The 23,726-nt window shown below is 53.4% G+C and overlaps 1 protein-coding gene across 4 annotated transcripts in view; it reads right to left on the bottom strand.

The window, feature by feature from the left end:
- Positions 1-23,726, bottom strand: part of ECE1 (endothelin converting enzyme 1) — a 115,056-nt gene that overhangs the window by 65,118 nt on the left and 26,212 nt on the right. The window contains exon 1 of one of the 4 annotated variants that reach the window (XM_059138409.1): positions 22,482-22,698. The exons of the other annotated variants lie outside the window; for them this stretch is intronic. The gene's annotated coding sequence lies outside the window, so the exon portion shown is untranslated. Of the gene's footprint in view, positions 1-22,481; positions 22,699-23,726 lie in introns of those variants that run through there. 4 annotated transcript variants of the gene reach the window in all.

A 23,726-nucleotide genomic window follows, 5' to 3' on the forward strand; every position in this document is an offset into this window, starting at 1 on the left:
GTGTGACCTTGTGCAAGTGACAACCTCTCTGTGCCTCAGCTGTCCTGTCTGGAGAATGGAGATGATAATCACTGTACCCCCCACTGCAGGACTGCTGTCATCCTTCAGGGAGTTAATACAGACGAAGTGCTTAGAGCAGTGCAGGGCACACGGCAGGCGCTCACGAGGTATCCTTTTTCCTTCCATCATTACTTATACGCCGCAACTCAATCAAACAGCTTCCGTCAATCCCTATGGCCTAAAGAACCCCGAACTCCTCCCTCTCCGGGTCCATCCTCCACATACCCCTCGGGTGTGTGGTCATCACCCCAGCTCTGAGCCAGCCCCTCAGGGGTCGGCCACCAACGGGAGTCCAAGAGTCCTTGACATACGTCAGGCCTGTGCTGCAAGGTGAGGGGGCAGTTCAGAGGAGGACTTGGTCCCCGCCCCCAAGGGACCAGTAGCTGATACCTGTCTCCCAAGACTGGGGCCCCCTCCCCTCTACTGCTCTCCATCTTTGGCCTACCTCCTCCTCCATGAAGCCCTCCCCACTTCCTTCCTCAAGGTTCCCCCCTCCCTCCTCCAAGTGGCACCTGCATTATGTACAGGCTGTATCTGGGCATCTCCACACCCGAGATGGAGAGAACCTGGGGGGTGGGCAACAATCCTCTTACTACTTTCCAGCCCTGGCACCCAGCATACAACCTGGTATATAGATAACTAGTTCACTAACTAGATAACTAGTTAACTATAGATAACTAGATAACTAGTATCCTAGGTTTTCACAAGGGCATTAGCATCTGTGACTTCAACAAAGAAGAAAGAGTAGAGTTTATTTGCTTGATGACAGTCATGTAAAATCAAATAGAACAATTTCAGGCAAGGGACAAGCTAGTGAAAATATGGGTGTCACTCCTGAAGATGAGACTATATGACATTTATTATTACTATTATGTCATCTATTGCATTGCTCAGTCTTTTAGAAGGAAATTTCCATTTGATTAATTTATTTTTAAATTTACCACAATGTTCCTATTTTGATACTAGGAATCCTAGGAATTGGCTCAGATCCCTTTTTCCCTTGGCTGCCAGGAAACTGACAGTCAAATCAGACACTCATTTACGGGCACTTCCCTGGTCTTTATGTTCAGCCTTTTCCTTGTCCACATTTTTCAGTCTGTTTTCCCTGATTCTGATTTTCCATTTCAGTTGCCTATTATCTTACTGAATGAGTTTTGGTCATAACCCATCACGAATCCTTTGCAGAATAAAGTAAATTAGAAGCAACCTGTAGCAGGCACCTGGGTGGCTCAGTGGGTTAAAGCTTCTGCCTTCAGCTCAGGTCATGATCTCAGGGTCCTGGGATTGAGTCCGGAGTCAGGATCTCTGCTCAGCAGGGAGCCTGCTTCCCCCCTCCACCTCGCCTGCCTCTCTGCCTACTTGTGATCTCTGTCAAATAAATAAACAAAATCTTAAAAAAAAAAGAAGCAACCTGTAGCAAAGACCACTCCCCTTCCCTTAACCCCTCCCCGGGGAATGCAGCGTCAAGGTGCTTATTCAGCAGTGGGGGTCAGGCAGTCAAGGTAGACCTGAGCCCAATCCCAGGATCCTGGGCTCACGTCATTTCCCCTCTGGGACCTCATTTTCCTCATCTGGAGAAAGGGTTGTTGTGGACAGCCTGGTATACAGCACTGCACCCCAGCCCCAAGTCAACCCACTTCATACCTGTTTTTCTTTATTTTCTCCACCATCTTTCTCATTTACTTGGGATTTCCCCATCATCCACATATTTTTTCTTTTATAAATTTTTTATTTAAGTGTGCTCCATACCCAGGATGGGGCCCAATGTGGGACTTGAACTCATGACCCTGAGATGGAGACCTGAGCTGAGATCAAGAGTCAGACACCTAACCGACTGAGCCACCCAGGCGCCCCTACCCTCACCCACATAGCCGAGCTTGGCCTTCATACAGCCAACGCTGGCCTGACTGTAGCCGTGCCACTGTGCTCAGGACAAAAATAACAGACTCCCTGCTGACCAAGGTCAACATCAACAGTGATATGTCCAGTGAGAGTAGGTACTCTTGATAGGTAACAGAAGTGGCACTTTACCTCTGTGCTCTTCCTTCCCAACACACATTCCCCCAGGCGAATAAGGAGGAAAACAGCAAACAAACCCCAACGAAGAAGCATTCTACAAAATACCTGACAGTATTCCGCAAAGCTGTCAAGGTCATCAAACAAGGCAAGTCTGAGAAACTGTCACAGCCAAGAGAAGTTAAGGAGACAGGACTCTAAATGTAATGGGGTGTCCCAGAGGGAATCCCAGAACAGAAAAAGGACATTAGGTAAAAATAAAAGATATCTGAATTAAGTACAGACTTCAGTTAGTAATAATGTATCCATATCAGCTCATTCATTGTGACCGATATCCCACAGAAGACGTTAAAAACACGGGAAGCTGGGTGTGTGGTTTAAGGGAACTCTCTGAACCATCTTCTCAATGATGCTATAAATCTCAACGGTTCTACAACTGCTGCCCCAAAACCCAAAACAGTATCATCCAGTGTCATCAACACGCACACAAGCCCAGCACTGTCCAGTTCTCAAGGCTCAATTATGCCGATTTTTTAAAAAGAATTTACTTATTTGAGAGAAAGTGAGTAAGAGAGAGAGCTGTGCACGAGTGGGGAGGAGGGGCAGAGGGAGAAGCAGACTCCCTGTTGAAGTGGGGAATCCCAGGATCCTGGGATCATGACCTGAGCTGAACGCAGACGCTTAACCGACGGAGCTGCCCGGGCATCTCTACACCTTGATCTAACTTGTGTCTCATGAGCACCCTGTGGAATAAACCCGGGACCCCCATTTTATAGATGCACAGACCAAGGCCGGAGAAAGGAAGCAGCTTGCCAGTTCGCGGCAGAACTGGAACTTGAACCCAGATCTTCCTGACCCTCTGTTTTTGGGCCACCTCCCTGAGGCCTGGCTCCCTAGCCCAACCTCCTGCGGAGACGACAGGCTGCCTGGAGTTGGGTTGTGCCGTGGGACCACAGAAGTGGGTGGGGGCGGGGAGGGAGACTCCACTTTGTGCCACCAAGGGGGTCAGGTGGAGCTGGAGGCCAGACATGGAGAGTGGGGAGGCAAGCAGGAGTTGGGGGCAAGGGATGCCTAAAGATGAGACTCAGAGACAGAGAGAAGGCCAAGGGCACAGAGCGTACATGGGAGACTATGGCTGCTCACAGCCTCCTCAGAGAAGGTGGCGGCCTTGCCAGTCTGTGAGTCGGTCACCCTGGTCTGGACCAGAGAGTCCCAGGCCGAGCTCCCTGAACGTGCTGGCAGATGAGACATGCTCACACATGCAGGGAGCTGGCAAACACTCCCCTACTTGGCCTGCTGCTGACTCACCTGCCTGGGGGCCCTGGGAGGCATTGAGAGCCTTACCTAGTGCTGCCAACCAACACCCTCAGTGCTGCTGAGGCGGCCAGCCCACGCCCAAGCCCCAAACCTGGCCAGCAACCTCCTCCCTACTCCCTGACCTGGGCCACACATTACACTGCTGACCACACCTCTCTCCACCTCCCCCACTCCGGTGTGATAGCCTCTGTCTGTTACCTCTGCCCCTCTGGGGCAGGGGGGAGTGTCCTAGGCTCTGCCCCTCCTCCCCCTGGAAGCCTTCCTTGTTGTTGGCCCCCTGACCCACTTGATCTCCCATTATCACCCTCCACCCCCCACCCCAGTCCCTCACCTCCCAGCTGGCTCTAAGCAGAACTTTCTCAACTAACTGATATGGTCCAGTCACTCTCCTCCTTCACACACCGGCTCCGGAAATGGCAGAAAAAAAACAGGAGCCTTGGCGCGGCTTCCAAACTCTCCTCCCTGCTGGGGTCTGGCTCCCAGCTCCCCTTGAGCTTGACTCGCCAGTCCTCCCTCACATGCTCGAACCTCAAATACATACGGTTCAGTCCCATAGCCACACCGTGCTCCCGGCTGCCGGGCCTCTGCGAATCCGCTGCCCTCTGCCCATGAGGCCTCTCCTTGCTTCTTCCCCTGGCTAACTCATCAGCTCAGATGCTTCTTCCTCCAGGCAGCCTTCTCGGACTTCACTGTGACCTTTCTTCCCCTGCAGCACCCTGCACAACCTTCTAGCATCTCATCCCAACAGAGTGACCGCAGGCAAGTGCAGCCGTGTGACCCTGACAAAGTCCCCCCACTTCCTGTGTGGGCTTTGCTTGTCTATCAAGTGGAGAGGATAATGGTACCTATTCTATAGGGTCTTTATAAGATCAAATAAAATAAGACACATCAAGTCCTCAGGCCGGTGCTTGCAGAGAAGCTGCACTCAGGAAGCATTAGTGTGGGTGGCGGTGGGTTCAGAAAACGCGGTTCCCATCCTACTGGGAACGACAGAAGATGGGACCTAGAACATGCCAGGTGCGGGGCCAGGCCCTTGCTGGCACCACAGTACCTCCTTGCCTGTTCGCCGCTGCACAGTACAGAACTGTAACACCGGGAGGGTTAGCAACATGCCCAGAGTCACACACCTGATGAATAACAAAGCCCAGACGGCAGCCCAGGTGTGCCAAGGCCCAAAGCCTGTGGTTTTGCCATGACAACAAACAAGGTGGCAGCCCCAGACGGGTCCGTCCTTCCCACTTTAGGCATCCCTTCCTGGCTGCGTTAAAGGGCTAACTCGCTCTGGTCTTCTCCAAGCACCAAGTTCAAAACAGACCGGAAACGTGCAGCTGGCCCCCACCCCACGCAGGATGACTGGTCTGTGTAAGGCCCAAGCTGAGGACACCACACGTGTCTTAACATTTTCTGATCTAATCACATAAAACTTGGGACAAAGTTAATCTCTTTCTCTTGATACTTAAGATGGTCACGCCTGAAGTACCCCCTAATTAGGCTCAGCCAGGAAGCAGCTCGTGGAAATGGTTGTAATTAGTATTTGTGTTATATAGGTAGGGTAGTAAGGGCCAGGAAGAGGGAGGAGGAAGCAGGTGAGGCAGGAAGCTTTGGGGATTCCCTGGATCCGTGAACTGAGGGTGGCTGGGGCCCTCAATGTTTGCACCAGACCCCACGCCCACCAACTTTCGTGGCTGATCCTGTTCGACTTTCGTGATGACTCTGTGATGTGGGCCCTGTTCTCCCTTTTCTAAAGTGAGGAGACAGATTCAGAGAGGTCCATTCACTTGTCCAAGGTCACACAGCCAGTGAGGAAAGAGCCGGGGTTCACACACAATCTCCCCATCTGGCCCGGTGATGTCATGGACAGCAGGCTTGGCCTTGGGCTGGGAGGCAGGAGGTCTACATTTTGGCCCCAGGTCCCATGTTGCCTTCCACTGGGCTTCAGCAAGTGCCTTCCCCTCCTCAGCACACAAAGAGAAGGTGTGCCTGTCAGGTGGGGAGTGGCTGAAAGCATGGCCTGGGGAGCTGGGCTCCCGGGATTCCAGCCTTGGAGCAAACCCTTCCATCTGAGCTACAGCGCCCTCCGTACGGTGCAGACAATGGTGCGGCCCTCACAGGGGTGCGAGGCTCAAACACATTAAAAAACTTAAAACACTGCCTGAATGTTATTATCATTTTTGGGGAAAGCCTGGGCTTTGAAGGCAGTTTTTCCATCTGTAAAATGGGGAGGTAGTTTATTGCTGGAGTCAAACGGTGGTTCACAAAGCCCGTATATTCTTAATTCTATAGAGCCCTTCATATTTCAAAGTTACCATGGCAACCCAAAATACAAAAGAGACGTAAGTGGGGCTGCCCCTTAGGCACTCAATGACCCCATATCCTGACCCCATCTGGTTTCCTCAAGTGTTCCAAGGAATGAAGTTTGAAAATCACTCCTTTACGTTGCTTCCTGACAACTGACAGCTCTAAAGCGAGGTGGATACTGGGACTGGGGCCTGGGGCTGGGATGGTGCTTGCCCTACGAGGTGAGCACGGGACAGGGGGTGGCTGGGCCACACCCATAGTGGAGTCCAAGGAAGGGGGGCTGCTGGCTGCTGCCATTCAAGCTGGACAGCGGCCTCCCCAGGAGGTGGTTGAGGAGCTGGGGAGGAGCCAGGGGAGGAGCACGGACCCATGTGGCCCCCAGCAGCTCACGTACCTGTCTGCCACCAAGGGGTGACCCCATTCTCATCCAGCGACATGGGGACAACACTGAATCCCAGGCATAGAAAGCCTTTACGACTGTGAAAACCTGGCCCAAATTAATGTTTTTTTGCATATTTCTAGTAGATGACTTTCTCTCCCTAGGAGCACAGAGTCTGGGGCCATAGGACATGGGTTCAAGTGCTGGCCGAGTCCCCAGCGCTCAGTTACAGGGCCGTTGCCTCCTGCGTGAGACAACAACACAGAGGGCATGGCCTAGAGCCTCAAACACAGCATTGCGGGCCACTCTGGGCCTGGGGCAACACTAACCAGCTTGCTCCGTAGGGCCCTCATCCGGTGTAGACAGACGGCAGTTGAATTGGGCTGACTGACTCCTGATCCTCTAAAGCACGGGCTTCAGGCGAGGTAGTTGGGACTTTTCAGTTCTGTGCTCAAGCACAGATCAAGCTAGATGGGAATCTGTCTGTCCTTCGACTTTAAAAGTCCCATTCAATTCGATAGCTGTTTCCTGGAGGTCCCGTGGTGCCTGTTCGCAGAGCACCCATCCCGTGCCAGGTTCTCACCACAAACCTGCCTGGTAAGCCACACTGTCCCCATTTGACAGATGAGCAAACCGAGGCTCAGAGAGGTGCTGTGACCACCCCCAGGCCAGGCTGCCCCTTCACAATACACAGGGAGTGCAGCCGGGCCCGGAGGGGTCCCCTGATATGGAGGCTGTAAGAAGACTTGTGAGAGCCTAGGGTACCAGCCCCCGTTACTTGGGTCTTCTGGTGGGAAGTGACATCCTCCAAGTGAGGAGATCCAACCAGCATCAGGGCTTACTCAGGAAACAATCTTAACTCTAGGGGAACCAGCAGCCTGAGAGGCTGGGCGCCATGTCACCTCCTCCGAGAGGTCCTCCTTAAGCAGTCCTGTCACCTCCTCCCCCCTCCGGCCGATGGCCCATAATCCTTCCCTGAGCACCAGAATGGTGTGAAGCACTCTACAGACATCACTCGTTTACTCCTGCCAAAGCCTTTCGGCAATGATCTCTACCTCTCTGAGCCTGGCTTCCTTACTGGTAGGAGGGGGGATATATGAGAGCAACACATATTGCAAAGGTGGGTGGGAAGATCCAACTGGAAAAACCAAACACACTGGCAAATGCTGGTTTAGCACTTCCTGCCAGCCTGGCTTGGTAACACAGAGCACAGCCAGAGGGGGAGACGGTCTGGCCTGTCCCCGCCATTCCACTGAGGCTGCTGGGACACGTTCCTGCCAGGTACCCCAGACCCTCTTTCCCCACAACATCTGGTCCTGAGGGACACGGCCAAATGGAGTAGAAGGAGCACTAGAGAGGAAGCCAAGAGTCCAGGTTTGGGTTCTGGCTGTACCCTCACGGGCCCTGTTTCCTCCTGGGCCCCTTCCCCAAGGCGGGACCGGATGATAGAAATACAGCATTGTTTTGCCTGATGATTCTTATCTTCCTCTGCCCAACCTTCCCTTAGAGATAGACTTGTCTGGACGAAGTGCAGCAGAGGGGCTGAGGCTGGGGCGCGGGGTGCCGGCAGGGAAGCTCCAACCCCCAGCTCCTCCCCCCGCCCCCGTGGTAGCAGCATCCTGGCCTGGCCTGGGCCCCCCTGGGTGGCTGAGCCTTCCCTTCTCCCTTGCCTCCCTCCTGGACCTGGGCTCTCCCCCTGCCAGGTTCCTGCTCCTTCTGCCCCCACTTGCCCAGTGCTCCCCGAGAACTTCATCAGGCATCAGCCAGGCTGCTATCCTCCCGACCCCACCCCTGGCTGCTTTCCCAGCACTTCCTACAATCAGGACTCCGCCAACGGACAGCCGAGGTGTCTGAACTTGCACACTGCCCGAGCCAGGGCAGTGCCGGCGGGCGGGGCTGAGGTGCGCTCTCATTGCCTGTTCAGGGTGGCAGCACCCCCGGGAGCTGGCGAAGCGGCACCCCAAGTGCAGTGACCCACCCCGGCAGCCTCTCCCGCTGTGCTCACTCCCCAGGGGAGGACGTGCAGAGGTCACGAGCGTGGCCTCGGAACAGTCAGGGTTCAAAGCCCAGCCAAGTCTTCACTCTGTAACCCTGGGCAAGTCCCCTAATCCCTCTCTCTGGCGGAGCTTACTCATCTGTAAAATGGATTTATTAATAAGTTGTTAGGAGGATTAGATGACTTAATAACATCAGACACTTAGAAGAGGACCTCAAACAAAGGAATCACTTAACAAATAGTATTATTATTATTGCTAACAGTCTGATTAGCCCAAGGCAGGACTCACAACCCGGCATCCCACGGGTCAAGTCTGGCCCACAAGAAGTGAGTTATTGGCCTGCAGCACTGTACCTGGTTTTGAAATGCCCTCATTTAGAAGACTCTACATGAAGAGCAGTATTTTCAGCTTTTCTCAGGAGCCGAGGAGGGGCTGCCAGGGGACAGGACACAAGTCCCCAGGGCCCCAAGCCCTCCCACCCCACCCCCATTTCTCCTTGGCTCCTTCTCGCTGCAGCCCAGGGTCGGCCTTCACTTGTCATCATGCTAGTGCTCTGGTTTTTGTAACAAAGAGAAAAGAGAAGTATTTCTTGTCCCCTTGTCTTAGTCAAAGTGGGAAAATGATTTATAGGAGGTTGAAATAGGGCAAAATGAATCTGTGGGGACAGAAATCACAATAGCAGTTGCCTCTGAGGCTAGGACTTCCTGGAAAGAGGCCGGAGGGGACCTGCTGGGGGAATGGAAATGTTCTAGAAATGTCCCCTATTTTGATTCCCCTTGTGTTTTCATGCGTGTCTATGTTTGTCAAAACTCATCAAACTGCTTCCGGCCTGTGCCTTTCACTGGATGTCACTTATACCTCGAGAAGAAAAAAAGAAGCCAAAACTGAAAGATGGGTCAGGAGGGGCTCATATTTCAAAGAAAACCGCGACTAACTCCTTTTTGGGTGTGAAAAGAACAACTGTGACTTTAATATATGGGAAAAAAGGCAGCCTGAGGTGCCCCTGAGAAATCGACCTGGTTCTCCTGCTCACATGTGAGCTGGAGACCTAACGGTCTGAGGCCATGATTGATCTTCAAAAAACTGCACAGACCCATAATAACCAGCACCGTAGCCATTAGCCACACGGGGCTACTGAAATTAAAATTAACTAAAATTAAATTAAAATTAAAAACTCAATTCCTTGGGATGGCTGGGTGGCTCAGTCAGTTAAGCATCGGCCGTCAGCTCAGGTCATGATCCCGGGGTCCTGGGATCAAGTCCCACATCCAGCTCCCTGCTCATTGAGAAGCCAGTTTCTCCCTATCCCTCTGCCTGCCGCTCCCTGGGCTTGTGCTCAGTCATTCTGTCAAATAAATAAATAAAATCTTAAAAAAAAATTCAATTGCTCATTTGCACCAGCCACACTTCAAGGGCTCAACAGCCACACAAGGTCATGGACAGCACACATACAGAACACCTGCCTATCACAGCAAGCTCTATTGAAGGGCACCAGCTGCAAAGCCCGGACTCCCTTCTGATCACCCGCCCGGGCAGGCACTGCGATCACAGCAGTGCCTGCCGCAAAAGAGGTGCTCAGTCAACATGAGCTGAATGAATGAATGGAGGGAGAAGCAGCACACAGCACTGCCTGGGTTTGAATCCCGACCCTGGTCTTTGCCAGCTGTGGGGCCTCCAGTGAATCTCCCCTCCAAGCCTGATATGGTCAGTAGAGATGACAGCATGGCCCTCTCTCCCCTCCCTCTCAAGCCCAGGCACATAAAGCAGTGTCCTCGTGGGGTGGGGGGAGGGGGGGGACCCGTGCCAACTGCCAAGAAAAGGCCTGCAGGAGAACTAGTGTAGAGCAGGTGAGAGGGGCCACTGGGGGCAGTTCTGTTTGTGAGCGGGTGGCAGTGTGGGGCCCAGATGTGCAGGTTCAGGAGGGAGGGCTGCTGAGCACAGGGAAAAATCTACGTTGGCCCCCATGCCTGGACGCCTGAATTTGAGCTGAGAAATAGCGTCAGACACACACAACGCTGCTATGGTCACGGTGGCTGGGCAGCTACCTTGATCCCCAGAGAGACCCCTCTGTCTTATAGGGTGTGGACCCCCACCAGGGCAGGCCAGGATGGGGCCCATCATGGGGGCTGCTGGGGGTAGAGGGGGCACCTTGCTCAGGGCCCAGCCCTGTCTTCCCAGCACCTACCCTTCTCCATCTCCAACCACACGGGGCCTCTTAGAAGAGGGGGGCGCTCATGGATCTGTTTGTTCACCCATTCAACGAATACTTAGTTGGCACCTATTGTGTGCCAGAAAATAAGCTCCATGCTTGAAATACGTCATTGAACAAGACAAAGTCCTTGTCTCAGGAGCTTGAATCTTAATCAGTAAGATCAACAAGAAACCATGTTGCTAAGGGGCGCCTGGGTGGCTCAGGCAATTAAACATCTGCCTTCAGCTCAGGTCGTGATCCCAGGGTTCTGGAATTAAGTTCTGCATCTGACTCCCTGCTCCGCGGGGAGTCTGCTTCTCCCTATCCCTCTGCCCCTTCTCCCTGTTTGTGCACACACTCTCTCTCTTAAATAATTGAAATCTTAAAATAATAATAATAATAATAACAGCACCCAACACTTATTGAGTGCTTACTGTATGCTGAGCACAAGTGCTTTTTAATGCATTTCTTATTTATTCCTTACAAACAATGATAATGCATGTTATTATTGACCCCATTTTATAGGTGAAGAAACTGAGGCACAGAGAGCTTATAGCCAAGATCATGCAGCTCTAACTGTTGACGTTTGGGATTTGGACTCAGGGAATTCGACTCTCGAGTCTCTAACCCTACCCAGTACCCTGTAGGCTCATTGCCAGAGACTACCTCGTTGTGTCATAAAGAAAGTCCAGCGGGGCGGCTGCATGGTAGTGAACTCCTGGGTAGGAATGGAGGAAGGGCTCTGCGAAGTGACATGTACACTGAAACCAGAATGACAGGTGTCGACTGTCAGAAGGTCACTTCAGGCAGAGGGAATAGCAAAAGCAAAGCCCCAGAGGCAAGACCAAGTGTACGTGCAAGAAGCAGGAAGGGCAGTGTGATCAGAAGGGAGTGAGCCTGGGCTGACCCCCACCCCATCCCATTCTATAGATGAATTAATTGAGGCCCCAAGAAGAAGCTCCCTAAGTGAGCCAAATCAGGGGTAGAGCCAGGACCAGAAGCCAGGCCTCTGGACTCTCAGTCCAGCGCTCCTTCCAAAGCCACACATGCCTTTGGCATGAATGCTAAGGGCTGGGTAGTGAGGACTGAGTCAGCCTGGGCCTAGGGTGGTAATGGGTAGCTGATGGACTGTCAGCAGGCCGCCCCCTTCCTTCTAGGTCAGGGGCATCAGCTCCTGGACCACTCACTGCTCAGGACCCCGTCCACATTTCTGCAGCCAGGGCTAGGTGATACTGGCTGCCCACTTTCTTTCTCCTGGGGGGGCTCACTCCCCTCATTTCACTTTTGTCTTCATAGCAACTCTAAGGGGTCAGAGTCAGGGTCTCTGTGTCACGGGTGAGAATGCAGATTTTGAAGCTGGACACATTCAGCTCAGCCATTTGGGAACTGACATTGAGCTGAGCGAATCCTGCAACCTCTCGGGGCCTACTGGCTTCCTCCTAGGTTGTTAGTAGTGGCTAGTGAGACACTGTGGAAAGTGCCACATGCCATGGATGCCACAGAGTAAGTGCATCAGAAAAGGTACCCTTCGGGGCGCCTGGGTGGCTCAGTGGGTTAAGGCCTCTGCCTTTGGCTCAGGTCATGACCCCAGGGTCCTGGGATCGAGCCCCGCATCGGGCTCTCTGCTCGGCGAGGAGCCTGCTTCCCCCACCCCCTGCCTGCCTCTCTGCCTACTTGTGATCTCTCTCAAATAAATAAATAAAATCTTAAGAAAAGAAAAGAAAAGGCAGCCTTCAAACATCATCACTATGCCTGCAGACAGGAGGATGTTGGGAGCACGGTGGCACCAGGAGACCTTTCCATGCACCCTGGAAACCATTCTGGTCACTGTCCCCACTAGCCCTGGGGCTCCAGTTCTCAAGACCTCCTGAGGAAAATAACCCAGGGCTTGCACTTCCGTGGGAGCTTTGGCTCACCAGCCTAGCCCAGCCCTGCTCCAAGGGGGGTCCTCCCTTAGGGGATGCTGTTCCAGACAGGAAATGGGAAGGGACAGATTAGTCTTTGTGGAAGGTGGCCAGGTATAGGGGAGGGCCCCCTATCCCCACCCCACCAGCCTGAGCCTGATTTGAGCATCCTCATGGGACAGAGGATGTGTCTGGGAGGAAGCTCTTGGCTCAGAAGAAAGAGCCTGGCTCACTGTTTTCCTAATACTCCAGTGGGTCATGTCTCTTCTAGTTCCCCCCAGAAGGTCCAGGACGGGTCACCTCTAGAACCCTGCCTGCCCCACTCGTGCACGGAACCATAATCCGGCTCCAGCTGCTCACATGGGAACTGCCGCCCTTCCCAAAAGCACACCTTCTACTTCTCTACCCCCGGACCTTTGCTTATGCTATCTCCTCCACCTGGAGAAGTTTGATCCCTGCTCTATTCACAGAGACATAACCTTTTTCTTTTGAGGTTCAGCCGAAACGGTGTTTCCTGTGCCCCCACCTAAAGGGGCTCCTTCCTTGGCGCTTTACTTTTACAAGCATTTTTGGAGACTCTCAGGACAGGCTGGCCTCCTTTCTCACATATCCTGCCAGGGCCAGACACAGGAGCACAATCAGAGCCTTGAGCCCCTTGAGCCCCTGCCCCAGAGACCACGCGTGGAGGATTCCCAGGGACTGCTGAGCTCCTCCCTTGGAGGAATGGGAAAGCACCCCCATTGGGGAAAAATTTCTTCTGGGAATTGGAGATAAGATGAGGAAAGGTGTCCTGTGGGAAGGGCTGGGAGATCTGAGCTCTGGTGTGTGTTCCAGAATCCCTAGGTCAGGACCGAGGCTGAAGAGGCAGGAGTGAGGCTGTTTAGAGCCTGTCAAGGACCTAGGAAATGCAGCTGTGAGACCTTGGACAAGTCACTTAGCCTCAGCCTCCTCATCTGAAAATAGGATTGATACTCTCTACCTCTGGTAACCAGAAGGGAGAAGCCCTTGGCACACAGGAGCTGCTGGAGCCTGAGGCAAGCTGAAGCCATGGGCTGATGTAGATGGTCCCCAGGGATCCCCAGGGCTGCACCACTGCTCCCCTGCTGACACCCAGGGGCTCCCCTGTCAGAGGCAGCTTTAAAACTCTCCAGGACTCGGGCTGGAAGCCAGAGCTGTTTCCATTACTGACCTCTTGCCAAGGGCTTAGCCAGACCCAGCTGGAGCCCGTCATTTACTGTTTCTGGAGGTTATCAGAGCTGGAGAAACTGCAGGACGGCAGTGTGTGTGACAGAAGCTGGCCCTAGCTCTTGGCTAGCTGGGACTGGAACTGGTCCAGGGGGGCACCCCACTACCTCTAAAAGAATCCATGGGATCCTCCTGCCCTCTCTTGCCCATCCCTAAGGCCCCACTCGGGCTCTGGGGTTTTGGGGCCACATCTCAGCCATGGGTATGTCTCATTCCCACTGGGGCACGAGGCACAGAGTTCCACAGAAACAACTCTGAGATGGTGTTGGGGGTGGGGGGTGGGGTCACTCCTACTCTGTGGTTAAGAAAATAAACTCTAGAGCCGAGCTACTTGGGTTCAAATCCTGGCTCTGTTATTTAACAGCTATGTGACCCTGAGCAAGTTACTCAACCTCTCTGTGCCTCCATTTTCTCACCTGTAAAGTGGTGAAATCATAGTACCTATCTCGCTGGGTGGTTGTGACAACGCCATTTGTTCTTTGAGACAGGTTCACCACGGGGCCTGGCACCCAGTTAGCATGGGACTGGTTAGTGGAATGGACAGACACATGGACGGAGCCTGTGCGTCCAAGCTCAGCCCCGTGGCTCACAAAGCCCATTAGCGTCCGTGTGGACGTCACCACCTGCTACCCCCGCCTAGGTCATGATCATGTCTCTCCAACTGGCCTGCTTTGCCTGGCAAAACCTTGCCACTGCCGTTTGTCCCCCAAACCCCTTCAACACCTAGTTCAAAGGTCACGCTACTCTCTGTAGCCTCCTGGGTCAAGACCCTCAGGGTTGTAAGTGACAGAAACCCAGCTTCCACTTGGGTTTCTAACAAAGCAAACGTCCTGACCTGCACTGCATGAAGGGGAAGGAGGGCCAGGCCTGGGACAGGAAGAGATTCAGGAGCTCAGAGGAAGCTCCTGGGTTCTCTCCCTCCCTCTCCATCCCTTTGTGTTACCCTTGTTCTCGCCTTCTGGGTTTAGCCTGGGTCAGGCTAACCTCCTGGCAGCTGCCAGCCCTAGAGAAATGAACGCTTCTTTCTCCCTCTGTTGAAATATAGCTCGGAGGGGGGGGGGCATGGAGGGGGCATGCCTGGGTGGTTCAGTAGGTTAAGTGTTTGCCTTCCGCTCAGGTCATGATCGCTGGGTCCTGAGATGGAGCCCTCCCTTTCCCCTGCCGCCCCCCATCCCACAGTCCGGCTCCCTGATTCTTTCTCTCCCCTGACCCCTTCCCTGGCTCATGCTTTCTCTCTCTTGCACATTCTCTCTCTCTTTCAAATAAATAAATGAAATCTTGGGGGGGGGGAATATATATAAATACATATATATGTATATATATATATATATATATTCATTCCTAGGTAACAGCTCTGATGGGCCAGGCCTGGCTCAAGTGTCCTCCCTGTGAAGAGGCAGAGGCAAGGTCCTGGGATGTGCACCCAGCTACCCCCAAAGGGAGGGGCTGCCAGCAGCAGCAGGAGAGGGAAGAGGAGCTGGACAGACACAATCTGTGTCCATGCCATTGCCCTGACACCCTGGCTCTGCGGCTTTTCCTTCTCCTGTGCTCCCATGGCATCCTGCACACCCCGCCCCCCAACAGATCCCACTGGGCCCATGGCTGTCCCACCCACTGGGCCAGACAGTCTTAAAGGGCCACGGCTCCCATCATCTTGGCCTCCCAGCACTCAGCTCTGGTCCCTGCAGACAGTTCACTTTCAACAAACGAGGAAAAGAAAACAAGAAAGTAGATGCGGGGCGCGCCTGGGTAGTGCAGGTGGCTGAGCGTCTGACTCTTGGTTTCTGCTCAGGTCATGGCCTCAGCGTCCAAGGATCAAGCCCGGAGTAGGGCTCTGTGCTCAGTGTAGAGTCTGCTTGAGATTTTCTCTCCCTCTCCCTCTGGCCCTCCTGCACATGCTGTCTGTCTGTCTCTTTCAAATAGATAAATAAATCTTAAAGAAAGAAAGAAAGAAAGAAAGAAAGAAAGAAAGAAAGAAATCACTTTCCATAATTAAAGAAAGAAAAAAATAAGAGGTAGAGGCAGTTGCCCAAGGGGCCAACCAGGAACCAGGATAAGAAACTTAGTCTAGATTCTTTGAATCCCACCCTGAGCCTACCTAGACCCTCCACTTACAATCGTCAAAATAATCTTTTTTAAAAAACCTCTTTGAAATTTTATTCAAGCCGTTCAAGTGAAAAAAAGATTTTCTCCCCCTCTTTGGAACTGCCTTTTTGGGGAAATGGGTGATGGGGACATTTGAGCTGAGTTTACTAACCTGGAGTTCAGACTTGGGAGCCTCTGTGTGTTTGGAAAAGAAAGCTTATCATAGGGCTGTGGGTTGGTAAAAGGATGTAGTTTTAGTTCTCACTGTTTTACAAAAGAATCCATTCTCCAGGAGTTCTAGGAAAGCTTTGACAATCCCCAAGGGGCAATTAGGTTACTTTTTTACTGCTTCTCAAAGGAAGAATGAGGTTTTTCTCCTGTTGCTTCGTGTGTATTTCCTTACTAACATTCAGGATTGGGACTTTATCTTGTAACTATTCCAGTAAGTAATTCCATAAAGCTAATAACTTGGAAGATAAAACAAATATGTTTGCAATTTTGCGTTCACTTTCATGTAAATATTTAGGATGTGGATTACACAAATCTAATAAAACCTCATGCTTTTATTACCAAAAAAAAAAAAAAAAAAAAGTCCTCTTTGAGAAGGAGAGTGGAACCCATCCCTCAGGAAGCGGGAGACAGGCCCCCAGACTGGTGCGTCTGGGGGAAAGCGCCCTGGATTTGCAGTCAGTTGGACCTATGTTCCAACCAGCTTCCGAAGACACACGTTATGATCTAGGGCAGCCCCAGTGGTGGTGGGGATTGAACGAGAGAATATGGACAAAGCGTGCGGCATGTTGTAGGGACCGGAAGAATGGGAGCTACTGCCGTCAGAGTCGAGCTCCCTGGCCCTCCCAGGGCCATGGCGGATCTTGCTGGCTGCCCAGAAGGCAGGACCCACAGGTTCACAACCCTGGTGCCTCCCTTTACCCCACGGGCAGGAATGTTCCCAACATCCGTCCACTCCTCTGTTCACCCACTGATGTGCCCGTCCCAGCATCTCAGCAGGCCCATCCCACACACCACCAACAGCATAGGCTTTGGGGGAGGGCCATCACCGCCAGTTTACACAGCACTGGGCCCACAGGTCACCACCCATGACACTAAGATGCGGGACAATGCAGCAGCGGAAGCGTGGCAGACCCAGGATCCAGGCAGCCTGGGTTCGAACCCCAGCTCTGCCTCCTACTACCTGTCTGACTTGGGCAAGTAGCATGGCCACTCTGTGCCTCAGTTTATCAGTAAAACAGAAAGAACAGCAGCACTACCCTCCCAGGTGGCACAAGAAAGAGCGAAAGCACGTGAAGCAGCGTGAACACGGGACTGCTGGTCCCTCGATCCTGTCGTGCGCCTGTGGGAGGTACCAGCATGGGCTCCCATTTTGCAGACGAGAAAATCACACGGAGCCAGCACCAGACACCGAGTCTGTCTGATTCTGAACTCCCTGTCATCTTTCCCCCACCCCTTGGCCCCCATATTCCCTCCTGGACTCCAAAATCCTGTCTTAGCATGAAGGGCTTGTCCCCACCTGCCACACTGCCCAGGCCGTGTGACAGGACACCTCCCCACATCCAGCCCCAGCCAATCAGGGTGGCCGCTCGCCAAACCAGATGCTACTGGGCTGGCGTTGCCTCAGTGACCAGGAATGTCCGCCTAACAAAGCCCACCCCAGGCTCAGCTTCGCATCTGGTCCCCATTACCCCCCTCACCGCACATGTGTCATGCTTGCCGGGGAGGCCGGGGGGAGCCTGGGAGGAAATGCCTAGCGGGAGAGGAGGCCCGAATCCTGCTGATGGTGGGGGAGCAGTGGTGCGTTGGCTCACGAGGACACACGCTGCCCCATCTGCAGTCGTGGCCCGCAGTGGGTCCCAGGTGCAGAGCAGAGCTGAATAGAGGGTAGAGAATAAGGGACCAGGGATGTGACAGGAAAGGGAGTGGAGGGGCGATGAACGGAGGGAAGGTGCTAGGCCACGAATCCATGGGACGGGCTCTCGCCACCATCTGCAGTGGGAAGAGCAAAGGTTGAGGAGCAGAGAGACCTGGGCGTGAATCCCTGGAATCTACTGCCGTGTGACCCTGGGCAAGTGCCCTTGCCTCTCTGAGCACGTGTCCTCATCTATATCATGGGGATGTGCAAACCTACTTCATGGGCCTGTGGTGAGATTTAAGGAGATAAACCATGATGAGACAAAGGCGCAGGATTATAAGTTCCTCCACCTCCTGAGGGCATGGGCTGAGATGCTGAACACGAACGTTCAGCAACGTCCAGGTTCCTGGAGAGGCAGTGTGGCCAGAATGACCTTGGAGTTCAACCTGAGTGATGACATGGCCCGTGTTACGGAGGTGGCAGCAGCAATGGCCCTGCTGTGGCTGCTAACATGTAACAGCAGCCACGGCGGCAGGCACACCATCTCCTGAGCAAGGACTTCATTCCAGGCCTAGTGCTAGGCAGCAGAGACAAAGAGAGGTTAAGTAACTAGTCCAAGGCCACACAGCTGGGGAGAGGCTGTGATTCAAATCAAAGTCTACTCAGCTCTTAGGTACCAGAGGATCCTGCAGCACAGAATGGGAATTCTGGGCTGGGAGACATCCCTGCCTGGGCCAAGCACACAGTACCCAGCGGCATTCCCTAACCCCCTCCTGGGCCCCCAAACTCCTGGCTCTATAGCCCTCTAGTCCAGCTCCCTCCTCCCCATGCTGTGGCTTGGCTCCTACTCAGCCAGCCCAGGAACCAATTTGCAATTGCACAATTAACAATTGGGAACAACTTTTCTTCTCTTCCAACAGAAAGAATAGCACAAGCCTTGGTGACAAGGACACAGCCGGGCTGCTGCCAGAACCCTTGAGATCTGTCCCTGCCAGGCTGCAGACACCCCTTTCTTAACCTAGTCCCGCCAGGAAATCAAGTGTCAGGTGGCCCTCTCTGTCTTGTCTTCCTTTCTCATCGAAGTCCTACCCCATCACCTCCACCAGGAAGACTTCCCAAATGCCCCAGCCCAGAGTGTTCACATGTCCCTCTGCCCCTCGGCACCACTGGCTCTCAATTCGTCTATTTAATACCACTGGGCACCACTGATCTGTCCATTTACTCAGTGCCCAGCCTACACCACCTTCACGGGATCACGTATCTCTATCAAATTTTAAGTAACTAGCATTTGTGTGTTTGTTTTTGTAGGCAACGGGCAGGATATCCCTCTCAAGAGTCTCTCAGTCTAACACAGGACCCATGGAGGCTGCTTGACCCATAGCCTACTTCTTAGCTTGGAGAACTCTTACTCATCCTTCAAAACCCAGATCAGATGTCACCTACTCTCTGAAGCCCTCCTTTGTGTCCTAGGCTGCCCCCACTGTATGCACCTGTAGTGATCTGGACATATCTCTAATTAGAATATCTTTACCCCATAACGTAATTAATAACTACCTTTAGGGGTGCCTGGGTGGCTCAGTTGGTTGGGCATCTGACTCTTGGTTTCAGCTCAGGTCATGATCTCAGGGTCCTGGGATGGAGCCATGTTGGGCTCTGTGCTCGGCAGGGAGTCTGCTTGAGGATTCTCTATCCCTCTCCCTCTGCCCTTCCCGACCTCATGTGCACAGGTGTGCACATGCACTCTTCCCTCCCCCCCAAAATAAATAAATAAATCTTAAAAAAAAAAAAAAAAACAAGAAACAAAAAATTACTTTCTGGGCACTGGGCTAAGGTTGTTTCACTCAATTCTTAAACTACCAATAACTCTGCAAGACAGAGTCAATATCCTCATTTAACAGATGGGAGATGATAAAGCTCAGAGAGCTTGAGAGACTAACCTAGTATCACACAGCTAATAAGTGGCAGGCCAGAAACCTGAAGACAGTTCTGCTCATGCTCCAAGCAGATGACGGATTCCTCAGTTGGATCCAGCTGTCTCCTGCAAGACGGGTCTCACCCACCAAGTGCACCTGAATCCTAAGCCTGTCACAGTCCCCCCACGGATCAGCCCCAGAGGTGAAATGCCACTCAGCCCCAACCCCATGGCAGCATTCAGGCCGCAGGGGACAACCAGCTGGTCCCGCCGCACTCCACTAGCCTCTGGGAGGACTCTGAAAGCCGTAAGCACTTGTAACCAAGCAACAAGGCATTAGAAGCAGCTCCCGCTGGCCCCATCGTCCAGGCCTCTGCAAATGTGCTCTCTGTCCACACCAGAGATACGTAGGCTCGGGGGAGAGTGCGGGCTCTGGAGTCAGCCAGCCAGGGGGTGGTTTGTGGGACCTTGGGAACGCCACCTCTCCAAAGCCTTAATTGGCTCAGCTACAGAATGGGAAGAACCGCCCCCGCCCGCCCCCCCCCCCCATCCTCACAGCAGCTGATTAAGATCACGAATGTCAAGTGTCTTGCACCATGCTGGGCACATCCTCTCCCTCAGTGGACAAATATTCACTGTTCGCCTACTATGTGCCAGATGCCGTTTTTAGCGCTGTTCACAGCGGCAAACAAAATAGCAGCATTCCCGCCCTTATGAAGACTTTCACCCTCAGAGCAGGGGCTATCTCGGATTGTTGGTCAGTGCTCTCAGCAAGGAGTCCTAGGATAAGGTGGCCTTATCTGATCCCAGGCCTTCACACAGATAACCGGACACACCTTGGAAGCTCTCCCGTAGCCACCACAGGACCTGGACAAGGAAGTCCCCCCCGCCCCCCACATCATCTAAACAGTCAAAGAGAAAAACCAAAATGACTGTCTACAGCAGCCTGGATGGGCCCTGGCAGGTCTTCGGCACAGAATGCTACACAGCCCCCAAAACAATCGGCGAACAGCTTGAATGCAGCCCGGAGAGAAAAGAACTGGCTGTAGGAGTAAATACACGGCCTCCTACCAATGGTTTCCGGTTGTTTCTTTTTTTTAAAAAAGATTTTATTTATTTATTTGACAGAGAGAGAGATCACAGGTAGGCAGAGAGGCAGGCAGAGAGAGAGGAGGAAGCAGAAAGTAGTTTCTTGGGGCACCTGAGTGGCTCAGTGGGTTAAGCCTCAGCCTTCGACTCGGGTCGTGATCTCAGGGTCCTGGGATTGAGTCCCACATCGGGCTCTCTGCTCATCAGGGAGCCTGCTTCCCCACCTCTCTCTCTCTGCCTGCCTCTCTGCCTACTTGTGATCTCTGTCAAATAAATAAATAAAATCTTTAAAAAAAGAAAAGAAAGAAAGTAGTTTCTTCTGGGAGGGGGGCGGTAGAGAAAGGGAGTGGGTGGTTACAGGTGGGAGACTGGACTGCATTTGGAATGTTTCATTCCTGAAACTGGATGGCTGGTTCACCAGTGTTTGTTTTTATTGAATGCAGTGCTTTTTATATATCTGAAATACTGTGTGTCACACACCAAAAAAAGGCATGGGCTGTGGAGGCGGACAGACTGTGATTTCAAGCCAGCCCGGCGCTTTGCTGTCCTATGAGCTCCATTTTTGCCTCCGTGAAGTAGGGATCGTAATGTGGGGGCCCTTCTGAGCATCACAGGAGGTTGTGCTGGCGGGGGCCCGTGTGCAGCTGGGTGGCCTGGCACACAGAGGCTGCTGTTGTTCCAGCTGTGGGGAGAATCTCCCAAAATGAGTCGCCAGAGGAGAAGCCCCAGTCCACAGGCTTCAGATCAAGCCGGGGAAGGGCTTACTTGTCCCACACCCAGGGCGGCCTTCAGTGATTTTTTAACTGGTAATGCATCAGGGGCTCCGGAGATTAGCCAATCTTGGTCCCTCGACCAGGAGACATAAAGTCACAGGCCTAGGCTGGCTGGACTCCCTTCTCAGACTCTGTCCCTGGGCTTCTGGGGACCCCTCCCTGTTGGGAGCGGGGCCGGACAGCTGGGCTCCCTCCCTGCCCAGTACTCCCTGGCCTCTCCTGAGACCCGACTCCTCATCCTCAAGGGCAAGTCTCAGCCATCTTACACCCAAATAACCCCTTTGGAGCAACTTCTACAGGTCCCAGGCTTTAGCAGCTGTGGCCCAGAGCATGGGGCCCAGGCGTCTGTCTCCTGGTTCAAATCCAGCCTTGGGGGTGACTTCAGTGTTCTCAACCCTAAACTGGGGTCACCAACACCTCTCTCTGCAGGCGGTGATGGAGAACACTGGCAGCTGGGGTCTGCACCTCAGAGATGCATCTCAAAGGCATCAAAGGAATGTCCCCGGGGTCAGTCTTACGGATATCTAACGAGTTACGTATTTAAACCATTCCTCCCAACTTTGGCACAACCTAAGTGGTAGGCCCATTGGACTCAGAGCTGAACCAGGCTGAGCGTACATGTGTAGGAGAGGGTAGGGCAAGACCTGGGCAGAAGAGTGGCCGGAAGAGGGGAGCAGGGAGCCCCCACACGGCCTCTCAGACACCCAAGCCCAGGGAGGCTACGCTCACTTGCACCAGCCTATGAGTTCATCAGCGTCCCCAAGAGCCCAAGGGCATTTCTGGGGCACAGCTCTAAGAGGGTGGCCGAAGGGAGCAGGGGTGGCTGTGAAATTTGATTTCAGATTGTAACGCATCTGGGGAACATTCTGACTTCATCCCTGCCCTGGTTTAACCCGGCCCCACCCCCCATTCATAAAGAGCAGCCTGGACGGAAAACACCTTCCCCACAGACTAGGCCCCACTCTGCCCCAGCCTTGCTCGTGAATCCCCTGGGGGCTGACAGCTCCCTTCTCTGGGCTTCCATTCCTCCATCTGAACATGGGTGGAATGAGAGCTAAGGTCTAGCCCATCCCGCAGCCCCCCTCCACACTCCTGCATAACCAGAGCCTGCCAAGACCCAATACTGGTAACGCCGCCCTCCTCCGCCCTACCAGACCTGCACACAGTGATGGGCTCCCAAGTCAATAAGGGAGGAGATCACAGCCCAGGTGGACGCGACTCCGCAGGAAGGTGAGTTGGGGTCCCCACGGTGTGCATGGAGAGCGCACCCCAGCGGAGGAAGCAGCCCGGGGAACGCTGTCCACGCTCCGATTTCATACCCCTTCCCAGCACAGCCGAGTTGGCTCACCAGCACGGAGCTGAGTCCGTCTGACTCTTCGGGCTCAGTTTTTCCTGTAGCTAAGTCCAAATAACACAACAGACGGGATGGGGCTGCTGTGAAGCTGTTGTAGGATGAGTGTGTCAGCAAGCCGGCATATACTAGCTGCTCAAGAAACGCTGGCTGTGGGCTGCCTCCCCGGCTGTCCACCACGGCTGCCCTGGCACCAGGCTGGCACCCAGAGGCCCTGCTCACTGCTTCCCCAGCTTGCTCTGCCCCCCACCGGGACAACAAGCAGTCCGGATGTTTACACTGGCCAGCCAGGGCCCCTGCCTGCGGGGGACAGGCCGAGTAAACACCCGCGGCCACACAGCTCCAGCCTCCCACTTCCCACAGATCCCCCACCTCCCGGGCCGGCCTCCGCCCCACTCCAGAGCCTCTGTTTACAGATTCTCCCCACGAACTGTGTCTGGCATTGGCTGTGTCCAGCGACTACCCGGCAAGCTACCCTAAGGCAGTTTCAACTCTCTCCGGAGCAGGGGCAAAGGGAGAGAGGCTCTGGGAGCTGTGCTGGCTTGGACAGGTCACTCTGCTTCTCAGAGGCTCGGCTTCCTCAACTACAAAAGGGGGATGACAGGGACAGGGAAGAACCAGTGGGGTGGCATGAGGAAGGCACTAAGCACAGTGCCTGGCTGGTAGAAGGTGCTGAAAAAATCAGCTCTTAAATTATGACTGTTTGATGGCTCCTTGAGGAATTTGGCCAACAAGCCAATGGGCCCTGAGAGCCCGTCTTAAAAATAAGTAATAGGGCGCCTGGGTGGCTCAGTCGCTTAAGCGTCTTGAATCTTGGTTTCAGCTCAGGTCAGCATCTCAGGGTCCTGAGACTGAGCCCTGCATCAGGCTACGTGCTGAGCACGGAATCTGCTTGAAAGTCTTTCCCCCTTCTTCTCCCGCCCCGTCTGCTCATTCCCCTGCTCGCACTCTCTCTCTTTCCAAAATAAATAAATGAAATCTTAAAAAAATAAAAAAATTAAAAAAATTAAGGAACAAGAAATTCTTGGCCAGACCGAACCAAGAGCTTTTCAAGTTACTGCATCACGTCACACAGCGACTGTGGGAGACAGGGTGCATTATTATCCCGTTTCCCAGGTGGAAAACCGAGGCTCAGAGAGGTTGAGTCACTTATACAAGGTCACACAGCCCCTGGTAGGTGGAGGAAGTGTGTTCCTGATCCATGGCCTGTGCTCCTGACCTGCATACTCGCCCATGTCCCTG

Source organism: Mustela lutreola, chromosome 10 (genome assembly GCF_030435805.1).
Source record: "Mustela lutreola isolate mMusLut2 chromosome 10, mMusLut2.pri, whole genome shotgun sequence".
Classification (NCBI taxonomy): domain Eukaryota; kingdom Metazoa; phylum Chordata; class Mammalia; order Carnivora; family Mustelidae; genus Mustela; species Mustela lutreola.